Genomic DNA, 14,619 nt, shown 5'->3' with positions numbered 1-14,619 from the left:
AACGACAGAACACACAGCTTTCCAGACAGAGTGATAGCCATACACAAAGACACATGAAGAGACACAGAGTAAAAGGTATAACATCAAAGGAAGTCAGACAGAACACCCAGACTTACGTAACGACACAACACAACGACACGCAGACAGACGGACAGACACCCACTCACAAAGACACACAAAGAAACACAGATAGACGATAAGACATAAAAGATTAAAGGCAGAGACAACCACAAATTACAGAGAAGGGAAAGAATTATGAACGTTGTGCAAGTTCTTTAAACAGACGAACAGACGCACAGCTCTCCCAAAGTAGCACATATATACTTAACAAAAAATAATAATGATAAGAAGATCAGTATCACGAAGAATTATGCGCAGAGACAAAGAGAGGTTCCATACACCAGTTTTGAGAGAGAGAGAGAGAGAGAGAGAGAGAGAGAGAGAGAGAGAGAGAGAGAGAGAGAGAGAGAGAGAGAGAGAGAGAGAGAGAGAGAGAGAGAGAGAGAGAGAGAGACACTGGCTGCAAGGAAAACAAACAGATCTTCAGATACAAAACAGACGTATGCAAAACGACTACAATCAAAACGTGGCTGTACACTCACTCGCACGTGCACACACACACACACACACACACACACACACACACAAAAACTCCCCCCCCCCCCCCACACACACACACACACTAAAAGCCGTGGGAGCCTCAAGTTAAACAAAACCTGCGCGCCACATTCGCCTAACAAACCCTAGAACACTGCATAAGGTCGGTAGTCCTATAAGCCAACACCCGCACCTACACCCATACCATCACCCCGCTCCCCCTACACCCCAGTCCCCCAATGTTATGTTATGATGCGGTGTGTTGGCCCGTGCCCGCTCCCCTCACCCCTCTCCCGTCTCCCCGCACCCCTACCATCCTCCCCTCACCCCATGCCTCTCACTCACACCCCTTCCCCTCCTATCCCAATCTTCCTCTCCCCAGCCTCTCACCTCACACCTCCTCCTCCTCCTCCTCCTCCTCCTCCGCTCCCTCCCTCCCCCGTGTCCAAGGTGTGTCTTTAATGGGTGGGAAGACGGGCAGGTGGGCACTAGTTTGCATGTTGGTGAACTGTTTAATCTTATATAGACAGTGGGGAATGGCGCTCATTGGTCATTCCTCGCAGACACGGAATAACTTATGAAGATTGACCCGCCCCTGCCCTGCTCTCGCTCTCGTTCTCGCTCTCAACGCCAGCTTCCTTCTCTGTTTCTCTCTGTTTCTGTTCTCTCTCTCTCTCTCTCTCTCTCTCTCTCTCTCTCTCTCTCTCTCTCTCTCACACACACACACACACACACACACACACACACACACACATCGTTCCTATAATGTATGTGGAATTTGCATCCCACAATACATAATAAAACATACATGAAATAAAATAAACTATAACAATATTTTTTTTTACGCGAGCACTTGCTTGTTACTTTAAAATAAATAAAACAAGTGAATAGCTAAACTCAGCTCTGATAAGTAAATGAATAAAAAAACAAAAGAAAGGTTGCATTTGGCAACAGGATTTTTTTTTTTTTTTGGTTCGCCATGTAAAGGAATGAATAAGTATGGATGAATTAATGGATGAATGATGCTGAAGGAGGTCTCACAAAGCAGGCCGTCACCTCGCACCTCGCTTTTTTCGTCCCTCGCTCCCTCCCTAATGGCTACCCTCCTGATGGCTAACCTATGGGAAAATAAACGAAGGTAAGGACCCCCCATTACCCACACGTCCTACCCTGCCCCTCCTACTCGCCCTTAGCCTTCTAATTCTTGTTGTTGTTTTTTTAATCTTGTTCCTGCTATTATTCTTGTTCATGTTTTTTTGTTTTTTTTCTTCATTCTCTTCTCCTTTTTCTCTATTTCTCCTTTCCTCTTCGTTTCTTATTCTTCATCGTTTATCTATCTTCTAATTTTTAATCTTCCCTTTTTCTTGTTTCATCATCATCTTTTCTTCTTCTTCTTCTTCTTCTTCTTCTTCTTCTTCTTCTTCTTCTTCTTTTTCGTCTTCGTCTTCGTCTTCGTCTTCGTCTTCGTCTTCGTCTTTCTTTTTCTTTTTCTTTTTCTTTCTCTTATTTTTCTTCTTCTTCTTCTTCTTCTTGCATATTTCCAATCCCCATATCCCCGTCAATGTATATCTATCTCCATTATTCATATCCTCTACTTCATGATACTTTTACAAGAGCAGCAAGAAACAAAATAAAAATGAAGAAACAAACAAACAAAGACCTTTTCCTCCTTCGCCTTTCATACCCTCCTCTACTTCTTCTTTTCCTTCTTCTTCGTGTTCTGCTTCTTCATCTTTTGTTCCTCCTCCTTCTCCTCCTTCTCCTCCTCCCCCTCCTCCTCCTCGTGCCGGTATAATGGACGATTCATTTTCCGAGGACGGGGGTGTCACTGGCCCTTGGCGTGTGGGGCCCCACTTTGCCTCTCCGGCTGGCGGGGGTTATCAAGCCGTTTGTCATGAAGGCTGTAATGTATAATCAGAGCAAAAGGGTTGTAAGTGAACAGTTTATTCATCTCCGCCTCTTTTTTTATGTCCGGTGGGGGAGAGAACGCTTATAGGGAGGGTCAGTGGGGAGTGTTAGTGCTGCAGGGGTGAAGGGAGGATGTAAAAGGGAGGGTGAGTGTGGGGAGGATGTAAAAGGGAGGTCTGGTAGGGTAGGGGTGCTTGGTATGGGGGATAGGTAAGGAAGGGTAGGTTTGGGGAGGGTTAGAGGGTGAGGTGGTTGGGGATGGTTGGAAGGTTAAGGGGGGTATACTTGGGGGTTATAGTCGGAGGGAAGGAGGTGGTAGGATTGGGTTATTGTGTAGGGGGAAGGAAAGGGAGGGTATAAGATTGAGGGTTACAGTTTTAAGGGAGGTACTGGTACGGTAGGGATGTAAGGTAGGGGGAAGGTAAGGAAAGTTAGGTTTAGGGAGAGTTAGTGGTGCGAAGGTAGTGGTGTATGATGGGGGTGTTAGGTAGGAGAAAGGTAAGGGACGGTAGGTCTGGGGAGAGTTGAAGGTGTGAGGGAGGGTGTGGAATAGGATGAGGGTATTAGGTAGAGAGGAAACATAAGGAAGGGTAAGTTTAAGGGTGTTGGAGGAGTGGAGGCAGTAGTACAGAGGGGGTGGTAAGGGGTAAAGTTAAGGGAGGATAAGTTTAGGGGTTGCAGTTGTAAGGGAATCATTGGTAGGGTGGGGTTGTTAGGTACGTGAGAGGAAAGATAAGAGAAGATAAGTTCGGTGAGGGGATAGTGCTGTGAAAAAGGTACTGTTTAGGAGCTTGGGTAGTATAGACAAGAACTAAGGGATGGGTGAAGGTGATAGTCGAGGAGTAATAAAAGGTAAATGGGTTTAGGTAGGGAAGAGTCCGCCATAGTTAACATCATGGAGAAGGTAAGAGAATGGGAAGGATGTTGGTTAAGGGAGAAAATCTAGGAGTAAATGTTGTAGGCGTGTGGAGCGTCAATGGTGTAAGGGAGGTATTGTAGTGGTAGGGTTAAGGTGGTTGCAGGGAGGAATAGGGTGGGGTTGACTTGTTTGGAAGGGTGATAGTGTAGGGAGAGTGGTGATTGTTGTAGTGATTGCGAAAGTATATTCAAGCCCTTCTGTTTTCTCTCTCTCTCTCTCTCTCTCTCTCTCTCTCTCTCTCTCTCTCTCTCTCTCTCTCTCTCTCTCTCTCTCTCTCTCTCTCTCTCTCTCTCTCTCTCTCTCTCTCTCTCTCTCTCTCTCTCTCTCTCTCTCTCTCTCTCTCTCTCCCTTCCTCACTCACTCCCCCGTCACTCCTCCCCCATCCCTTCTCCACCTCTCTCCTCTTCCCCCGCCCCCTGCAAGACAACCATCAGCCCCAGCAAGTTATTCTCGAGTGGGTGAATAAAATATCAAAACAGGGAGGCTTTAACGATCTCCAATGAGTAAATTATGGAAGAGCAAGCAACAGTATCTCAGGGCAGGGAGGAGGGAGGGAAGGGAGGAGGAAGGAAGAGGAGAAGTGAAGAAGAGGAGGAAAGAAGAGGAGGAAGGGTGGTGGTGAGGAGGAAGCAGGATGAGAAACAGGACAAGTGGAATTTTTGTAAGAAAATAAAAGTTATGACCGGGTGTGAATGAACCAGGAGGAAGAGAAAAGAAAGTAGGAAATACGTGAAATAAGAAATGTAACATAGAAAATATATATATACATATATATATATATATATATATATATATATATATATATATATATATATATATATATATATATATATATATATATATATATATATATATATATATATATATATATATATATATATATATATATATATATATATATATATATATATATATATATATATATATATATATATATATATATATATATATATATATATATATATATATATATATATATATATATATATATATATATATATATATATATATATAACAAAAAAGAGCCGTGAAAAACAAAATCACAAAATCAATGATATTTCCAATAAAATAACCATAAAAAATAACAACTGTAGTAGTAGTTGTAGTAGCAGTAATAGTAGTTGTAGTATATAATTGCAGAAGTAGTAGTAGTAGTAGTAGTATAAGTAGTAGTATAAGTAGCAGCAGCATTAGTAAAAGCAGGAGCAGCGACAGCAGCAGTATTGCTATTATCATTAGCATAATTATTTCTTTTCATTATCGTTATCATTGTTAACATTATTATTATTATTATTATTATTATTATTATTATTATTATTATTATTATTATTATTATTATTATTATTATTATTATTATTATTATTATTATTATTATTATTACTATTACCATTACTATTATTATTATTATTATTATTATTATTATTATTATTATTATTATTATTATTATTATTATTATTATTATTATTATTATTATTATTATTATTATTATTATTATTATTATTATTATTATTATCCTAATTATAATTATTATTATTATCATTATTATTGTCATTAATTATATAGCCTTAATTATTAAATTTTGGTTATTGTCATCGTTATCGTTATTATTATTAATATCATTGCTATTATTGTCATTATTATTATCAATATTATTATATTATATTATATTATATTACAACAAATAGCTGCGTCACTGTGCGTATATTTTTTGCAGGAAAGGTTAATAAGGTTCAGGAGGATGACTACAGGTAGAGTGGACCCGGGAGGCAGTAAGGTGCGGGGTTTATGGGACGTCCAGGTGTGGAGGGGGAGGAGGAGGAGGAGGAGGAAGAGAAGGAGGAGGAGGAGGAGGAGAGGGAGTGAGTTGGTTAATAGGAAATGTGGGATTAAAGTTTAGGAAAGGGGAAGGAAGTGACTCGAGGCAGCAGACAGGGCGGTAAGAATGACGAGATGTAACACACGGCGGAGGAGACGCCGAGGGAGGAGCGGCACAGAGAAAACCCAAACACCACCGAGGCTTGAATGGAAAAATATACACACCGCGAGACTAATAAATGGAAAACAAGCTACATGAAAGTCACAGTAACTTTATAAATAACCATAAAAACTAATACTTACACACACACACACACACACACACACACACACACACACAGACACACACACACACACACACACTGAGACGTGGTAACATTGACACTGCTGAACAATTATTATCGCATTTAATTCTACATTTTTTATCGTTTATGTTTGTCGTTTGTTTGTAAGTATTACGGCGAACATCATTGTGTGTGTGTGTGTGGGGGGGGGGGGGGGAGGCATACCTACACACAACCCACAAGCACACACACACTCATCCAGCTTATCATATCATTATTACGCGCACCACTTGTCCCTCCCTTCTTTATTCCTTCTTTCCTCTCTTTTCATTCGTTTCCCTTTAGTCTCCATTTCCCCCTTTTCTGCGTATTCGTCTCCCTCTTCATTCTTCCCTTTATTCGTTTTGCAAGTTCTTGACAGTATCGTCGCTGGATCTGAATGTGGCCTCCGTGGGTGGGTGTTGTTTGCTCTATGTAAAAACTTTCTGTTCACTCAACCTTTGCCTAATAAATACGAGCAGGTGCAGAAGTTACGCCATGTTCCTTGACTCATAAAATATACTCATTGTCACCTTTTTCATTCCTTTCCTCGTCATTTTCTAACACATTGTTTTCATCATCATCACTATCATCAGCATTATCATCATCATAACCATTACCATCATCCTCACTGTCTATTAGTGTTGGAGACAATTAAAGATTCCTAATGATTTTATTCTCACATATTACTCATATTTTGTTTTTCCTTCAGTCTGATTAAGGTTCCTCATTACCCAGGACTTTATTTTCTACCTGCTTTGACTTTATTAATCCCCCACTAATTTTTATTATTGGCAGCCTAAATGTTATCTTCTCCGATGTATTATAAGTTTAACAATTTTGTGATTTTTCCAGAGGTGCTCAAATATTTTCAAGTCTATACTCGATCGTAGTCACTAATTTGGCATTTATTTTTATTTTCCTACTTATCTTCCGTTGTTTTCTCTCCCTTTTTCACTCCGCCTCCTTTCCTTACCTACCACACTCACTCATTTTTCCTGTTGAACTCTATCTGTTTCCTCTTTCTTTTCATCTCCGTCTCCTTCCCTCACCCACACTCACTCATTTTCTACGTTCAGCTTCCTCTTAGTTGACCCTATCCTCTCCCTGTTTCTCTGTATTTTTATTGTGTGTGTAGTGATTAAACATTTCGAAGCATTCCACAACTTTTCATCAAAGCAACACACACACACACACACACACACACACACACACACACACACACACACACACACACACACACTCCTCCCAATAGCCTCTCGTAAATCCGCCGCTCTTTCCAATCAAAAACACTAAATGATTTTGCGCAGATAGGAAAAAAAATAAAAAGATGGAGAACTCAAACGGGACAAGGCACCCCATCCAATAAAAGTGCAATATTCCCAAAATTGCTGCAAGGAAAATATCCTCCAACCCTCAATTTCGCAGCGGACGCAAAAATGGATATAAAACCTTCGTGTGTGTATTATTAAAAACACTGGTATTGAAAGAGGCACCGAAGAAGAGAACACACTAAAAACGACGAATGGTGAACAGAAAAAAAGAAAAATGTTAGTGTTTTATGAGTTATGGTGATCAGTAATTAACGCCAGGTGGATGGCTGGCCGTTCATGTGATTTTTATTTATTCACCCAAGTGCTAAGTGCTGATGTTTTAGTGCTGAAACCTAAGGGACACAGTCTGCACTAGGAGGAAAGGATTTGTTAGCTGTTGAGTGCTGGTTGTCGAGTAATAGTTTGTTCCTGCCATGCTTTGAGAGGCGGTAGGTAGGGGTTCATGGTAAAAGGTGTGCTGAGTAAAGAGTGCTAAGTGCTAATTAATGAAGTTTGATTGCTGGCTCCCGTGTGCTGCATGCCGGAAAAAGGGTTAATTGCAATACATTTTTTTAGGGATGAGTGGTAAGGGTCAAGTGCTTATTGCTGATGATGAGTACTGAAGGTTGATAGTGAGTACAGAGGATAACTGTTGAGTGGTATGAGATATGCTGTGTGTTGATGAATGTGATGAGTCTTGAGTGTATGTGCTGTGTGCATGTGAAATTGTCGAATGTTCATGGAAGTGATGAGTGCTGAAGAATGTGCTCTGTGCTATAGTTTGATGTTGTATGCCGAGGGTTAATGATGTGTGTTGAGGGAATTGTTGAGTGCTGAGGAAAGTCTAGGGTGCTGTGAGACGCGCTGCCTGTGGGTTTAAGTCCCGTCCGCCGCTACAAACTGACAATTTTCAGCCATTGTCTGGTCGAAGACAACCCACATGCTGTTCTGATGTCCACCTATCAACCCACGCTCCAGCAAAACTCTCTCAAGAGTATCAAATGGAGCTCCGGGGAGCAGCGTGAGCTAAGCAAGTATGGTGCCACTATTAAGAAAAACCTTGCCAGCGCCACTAACGGGCTGGGTCTGATAACCAGGCCCCATCAACAAAGTCTACCGATGTTATAGGCCAAGCATAATAAAAAAAGTGCTGAGGGGCATGTTGAGCGTTGAGTAAACTGCTGACTGCTGAGGACCGGTGCTGAGTATTGAGGAATTTCCTAAGTGCTAACTGCCGAATCTGCATATTGAGGCTGATTGCTGAGGTCCGGTGCAGAGTACTAAAGGCCGTAATATTAATGTCCCCCATCCCCTTTCCCTTCCCTTCCCTTTCCTTGAGCCATGATCCGCAGTATTAAACATCCCGCGTGGTTGGGGTTGTTTAATACTACCCCGAGAGAGAGCGAGCGGGGTCGAAAAAGTGTTGACAGCGGGGTGAGAAGCAGGACATCTTCAGCTTCCCCTTCGTATATTCATAAACAAATAGTGTTATATTTGTTATGATAGAAGGAAATGTATTTAAAAGTATCAAAATATTTTTATGACTGATATTATATCGTAAACTTTGCTGAAATTAATATATCTTTTTTTAGTTTGTAAAGACTCTGGTGTCCCCATTTGATTGTAAGTATACAGCAGCATCGACTGGATGCCCCTTCAGTACTGGTCCAACAATATTACTCAGTGGGACATTTTATTCATCAGAGTAGGATTTTATCCTAAGAAAAGTGATGATGATGTGCAGGAGGTAAATGGAAGTAATATGTTAAAAAGTTTTTGACACATCTCCTTGAAGTATCTTACATACATGCACAAGTGCTTAGTAATTGAAACATCAGTTGCCTCAGCCATAATTAGAGAAAATGGGGTGTGTTGTATTTCTTTCTTTAGGCTATCATGAAGGATATACAACACTGGTGAGAATACTACTACACCTTGTTCTTATAAACTATCATATTGTACAAGAAGTCATTTTTTCCTGAAGATTCCATTATGATTGTCCCCAAAATAGCAGAAAACGGCAGATTCCTCACTAAATATATCATTTTTATAGCAACACTTAACATTCATACCATAAAAAAGGCATTTGTTTGAGACAACCGAGATTTTAGGCAAAAATGCCATAAATGACACGACCTGGCAACCCCGGTGTGGCTGCCCGCGTGTTTGTGATGCGTGTTTGTGGATACCAACCTATCTCAGAAATTAACTTATCCGTAATACTTGATATTTACGTGTAGATCAACAACAATCATTTTTATTTTATAATATATAAGGAATATTATTACAATGGTGTGTGACATGCATTGTTTGTCTCGTTTTCTATAATTATTGGTTTGATAGTTCTCCCAACATTGTTATGATGTGCAGATTGGTCTTAGTCTGGCCCACATATCTGTCCCGGGGACGGGAAGGTAACTTACTCGTATGGTCGAATTAAGCGATAAACATTGACTCCCGCTGCTGCCTAGTTCTCTCTTCCTTCCTCCCTTCCCTCCCTCTGTGTTCCTCCCATTCTTTTCTTTTCTCTACTCTCCTTCTTTCCCCCTTCTTTCTTTTCCCATTTCTTTGAGGAGTGTTTTTAGTTTTGTTGATTCATTCCTCTATATGATTTTCTTTTATATTTAAACCTGTCAGCAGCATTTCGTTCCTTCTTTCTCTTTCTTACATTAATGCTCTTTTCTTTACTTTTTTCCTTTGTTCTTCCCTCCACCTTTCCAATAGATTTCCAAGTTTTCTTTCTTTCTCTCCATGTTCCTCTCTCCTCCTCTGCACCTCAACAGATCCTCCTATTTGGACACTCGTTATTCCTTTATATCTACCATCCTTTGTCTCCATCGCCCGACCTATTCTCTTTACTTTCGCTAAACACTTTACCCCTTACTTCCTTCTGTTGGTAATTTTCTTTCACCTTTATCCCAGCCTTGTTTTCCTTCAGTTTCCCTTCTTTGTCTACACATTACTTTCTTCAAGTCTCCTCTACATCCTATTCTTCAATCTTTCCTTTTTTTCATTCTTTCTTCCCTTCCCTTCCCTTCCCTTACCTTCTTACACCTTACCATTCCTCTTTCCTCTACACATTACATTCTTCAAATCTCCTCTACATCCTATTCTTCACTCTTTATTTTTTCATTATTTCTTCACTTCCCTTACCTTACCTTCCTATACCTTACCGTTCTTCTTTCCTACAACCTCCACATCCTTATTTCCGATTAAATCTTTCATCATATTTTGTTTCTCTTTCCAGCCTCTCCTTCAGTCCCTCGTCTCTACCTCTCTCCCTTTTTACTCCCTTTCGTTTCCTTCTTTCCACTTATCGTTACCTCTTTTACTACCCATTCTTTCATCCTGCACTATTCGTCATACTCCTAACTCTCCTTTCCTCCTCCTCCCTTCCCTTTCTCTCTCTGTTCTTTCTTTCATCCTATAAAACTCGTTCTATTGTTAGCTTCTCCTTGACCCTATACTTAATCTGATATATTCTTTATCCTAACCAATCCCTCACCTTCCTGATACCTCCTTCTCCCTTCCTTCCTCACTTCCTTCTTTCCGTACATTCTGCCCATATTTAGTTTATATCCGACCCTATCCTTCACATTCATCTTCCATCCTTATTCTTCATCCTTCCCAATCCTTCAATCTTTCCCATCCTTCATCCATCCTTACTATTAACCCTCTCATAATATTCATCCTTAACCTATTCTTCACCTACCCTGTCCTTCAATCTACCCAATCGTTCATCCTACCCTTGATTACATTTTTTTTCTTATCATTCACCGTTCCCTACACTTACGTTTTCTTATACTGCATCCTTCATTATATATCCTTCATCCTTTCCTATTCTTCATTCTACATAATCCTACACGCTTCCTTGTACTACTTATTTCCTTACCCTCCACATTATCCTATCCTTCATCCTCCTCTATTCGTCATCCAAATCATTTTTCACCCAACCCTATGTTTCCCCTTTCCCTATCCTTCATCCTTTCCTATCCCTCACGGTACCTACCCTATTCTTCATCCCGCTGACTCCCCTTTATTCCACCCTTCCTCCCTCCATTCCCCCTCCCTTTCCTTCCGTCCCTCCGTCCCTCCGCCATCGCCGTCCACCTGGAAAATTGATACCTCACCTAGACTGTGGTGAAGCGTGATTTATATTCCAATTTTACGGACGCCATCAACAGGCAGGAGCGACAACGTGGGCCAGGTAGGTAGGTAGGGGGGGGGAGAGAGAGAGAGAGAGAGAATAGGCTGTGATGAAAAGGTATAAATGCTAATGTTAAATAGAAATAAGGATGTACTACACTGACGAAAATGAAAGAGAAAATACATATACAAACAAAAACAAAATAAATGAAAACTTAAACACAAGATAACACGAATAGCATTAGTGTGTAAAAATCAACTTTAATCTAATCCCCAACAACAACAACAACAACAACAACAACAACAACAACAACAACAACAAAAACAAGAACACAACACATACAAACCCCACCAAAGTTACGTTACATCTGGCTACTAAGTCTTCCAAGTTCTTTTTTTTTTAAGCGTCCTCCTCTTCTTTATTCCTCTCTCCCCTCTGCTCCCCTCAACCCTTCTTCCACTCCCCCCTAAAGGGTCGTAAATAAAGGGCAGCCCATCGCAGTATCAAGGGCGGGGGTCAGTCATCACGACGAAATGACCGACCACAGCGCCGCCAACCTTGAAACAGCTAAACTAACAAACGAACGAACATATTTACTCTCTCTCTCTCTCTCTCTCTCTCTCTCTCTCTCTCTCTCTCTCTCTCTCTCTCTCTCTCTCTCTCTAACGGTAAGACATATGCGCATAAAAGTTAAATGCAATGACAAGTTTAGGACAATGCACTGCTTCTGCTCCTTTCCTCCTCCTCCTCCTCCTCCTCCTCGTCGTCGTCCTCGTCCTCCTCCTCCTCCTCCTTTATTCTCTCATTCGGCTTCCCCTCACTATTAACAAAAACAGCCATTCTCTCTCCCCTCCTCATTCCTCTCTTCTCTCCATACCTCTCTCCCTCAACTGACGTCTAATCCTTCCTATTCTCTCTCCTCCCCATCATTTCCCTCCTCCCCTCCCTCTTCCTTAGCACGAGTCCCTTCCTTTTCCTCCCCTTAATCGCACCTGCTTACGCGCCTTTCCTTCTCCGCCTTCCCCTTAAACGACCCTCCTCCCTCCCTTTACTACAATTATATTTCGCTGCTCCCTTCTGTTTCCTCTCCTAGTACGCAGAGACTTCCCTGAATGCATAAATTGACTGTACTCTCCTGTCCTTATTACCTTCATTTATTTATCCGTTCCCTCAGTCACTCCTTCATTCCTTCATTTATATCTTCCTTCATTCCTTCCTAGTTTTCTTTCTTCCTTCCTTTATCTGATTCCTTCCATCCTTCATTATTTTTTGCCTTTATTTTTATTACCCGTTATTTTCTTCTTCAGGTTAACTCCATATCATCTAGTTTTCTTTTATTTTTGCTTCTTTACTAATGCGTTTGTTGACTCCCCATTGTCTTTGTTTCCTTCTCTTCCTTGATTCTATTCCCCAAAGTTCCACTCTTCAACTTCCTTATTATTTTTTCCTCATGAATTTTAGCTACTATTTACTCTCTCCCTCCCTTCCACTCCTTCCTCTATATATCCATCTTCCGAAGAAAGAAGTGTTGCTTTTTTAGAAGAAAATGTGTCCAACCATTCTCTCCTTTTCCATTCCATATCCTCTTCTCTCACTCCTTTGTGTATAATTTCTTTTATATATATATATATATATATATATATATATATATATATATATATATATATATATATATATATATATATATATATATATATATATATATATATATATATATATATATATATATATATATATATATATATATATATATATATATATATATATATATATATATATATATATATATATATATATATATATATATATATATATATATATATATATATATATATATATATATATATATATATATATATATATATATATATATATATATATATATATATATATATATATATATATATATATATATATATATATATATATATATATATATATATATATATATATATATATATATATATATATATATATATACACAATATCTTTTAAGAAACACAAATTATAATCCTTTTTCTACGCCGCTATTTTCTCCATTATTATTTTTTTTTCATCTGCACCGACCTCCTTTTGCTAACTTCATCCATTTCCTCCTTCCTTCTTTCCATCCTCCAATTCTTCTTTCCCTCTTCTCTTCCCCATTACTTCTTTATTTCTATTTCCTTTTTAATTCAGTTTACTTCTTCTCTACTTGCCTTTCAACATCTTCTCCCTTTGTTTCTTTCTTCCTCTAGCTCTTCCTCCCTCATTTCTATTGTTTTTTTTACATTTTCTTTACCTTAATTCTTTCCTACTATTTTTCTTTCTTTCTTTTTCTTAACCTCTTTTTTTCCTTCCTTCCTCACTCTTTCTTTCTTTCTTTCTGTCTTTCTTTCTCTCTTCCTTCTTTTCCTTCCTCACTTACTTCTATCATAACTTCCTTCTCTCCGTTCCTTTTCTTCCTCACATTTCTGTCACCCCTCCATCCTCCTTCCTCCTCCTCCTCTTCCAGTCCCTCCACCCTCTCCTTCCCTCGCTCATTCTTTCCAAACGTCACTTCAAGGTTCACGAATCTAAGGTAACACTCGCCAGGCCATTACCTCGGCGGCGTGTGTCTACAGCAGTGCCGCGGCGGTGATGTGTGCGGCGGCGGGGGGGCGGGGGGCGGGGGAGTGGAGGAGGGGGAGAGGCGGGACGGAGGGGGAGGGAGCGGCAGGTGTTCAGCAGGGGGTAGGGGGTTAAGGAGAGGAAAGGGAGGAAGGGGGAGGAAGGTGTGGCTGCGGTTAATTCACGGGAGGGTTAATTTCACCTTGTGGTTAACCGGGATATGAGCCTGTGTGTGTGTGTGTGTGTGTGTGTGTGTGTGTGTGTGTGTGTGTGTGTGTGTGTGTGTGTGTGTGTGTGTGTGTGTGTGTGACTGTGTGTGTGACGATGTACAGCTGTGTGTGTGTGTGTGTGTGTGTGTGTGTGTGTGTGTGTGTGTGTGTGTGTGTGTGTGTGTGTGTGTGTGTGTGTGTGTGTGTGTGAGTGTGTCAGTACGCGGAATCCAGGCGTCGGGGAGTCGGGGCGAGGCAGGGACAGACAAAAGGTGATTCAAGGGACCCGACTCGTTTTAGTAATTAATATTAACATACTGACAATACTAGTCCCCCCCCCCCCCCCATCCCCTCTTAGTCTTCTTCTTTCTCTTCTTCTTCTTTTCCTTCTTCTTTTCCTTCTTTTTCTTTTCCTTCTTTTTTTCTTTTTCTTTTTCTTTTTCTTCTTCTTCTTCTTCTCCTTCTTCTTCCTCCTATTATTATTATTTTGTTGTTGTTGGTAGTAGTAATCGTAGTAGTAGTAATAATATAACTTTTCTTTTTATTCTTATGCATCCTTTTCTTCTTCTTTTTCTTTTTTTTCTATTTCTTTTCAGTTTCTTCTTTTCATCTTCTCTCTTTTTTTTATATCAATCGTCTTTCCCCTCCTCTCCTTTTATTTATTTTCCTCCTCTTTCCTCTTCCTCTTTCTCCTCCTCTTCCTTATTTGCATCATGGTCAACATCACTTTCATCACCATCATCATTATTATCGTCATCATTATCATCATCATTTTCACCATTACGATGATAGTATTGGT

This window comes from Eriocheir sinensis, chromosome 36 (assembly GCF_024679095.1).
Source record: "Eriocheir sinensis breed Jianghai 21 chromosome 36, ASM2467909v1, whole genome shotgun sequence".
Classification (NCBI taxonomy): domain Eukaryota; kingdom Metazoa; phylum Arthropoda; class Malacostraca; order Decapoda; family Varunidae; genus Eriocheir; species Eriocheir sinensis.
The sequence above is the reverse complement of the archived record's forward strand: the minus strand, read 5'-3'. Positions refer to the sequence as shown.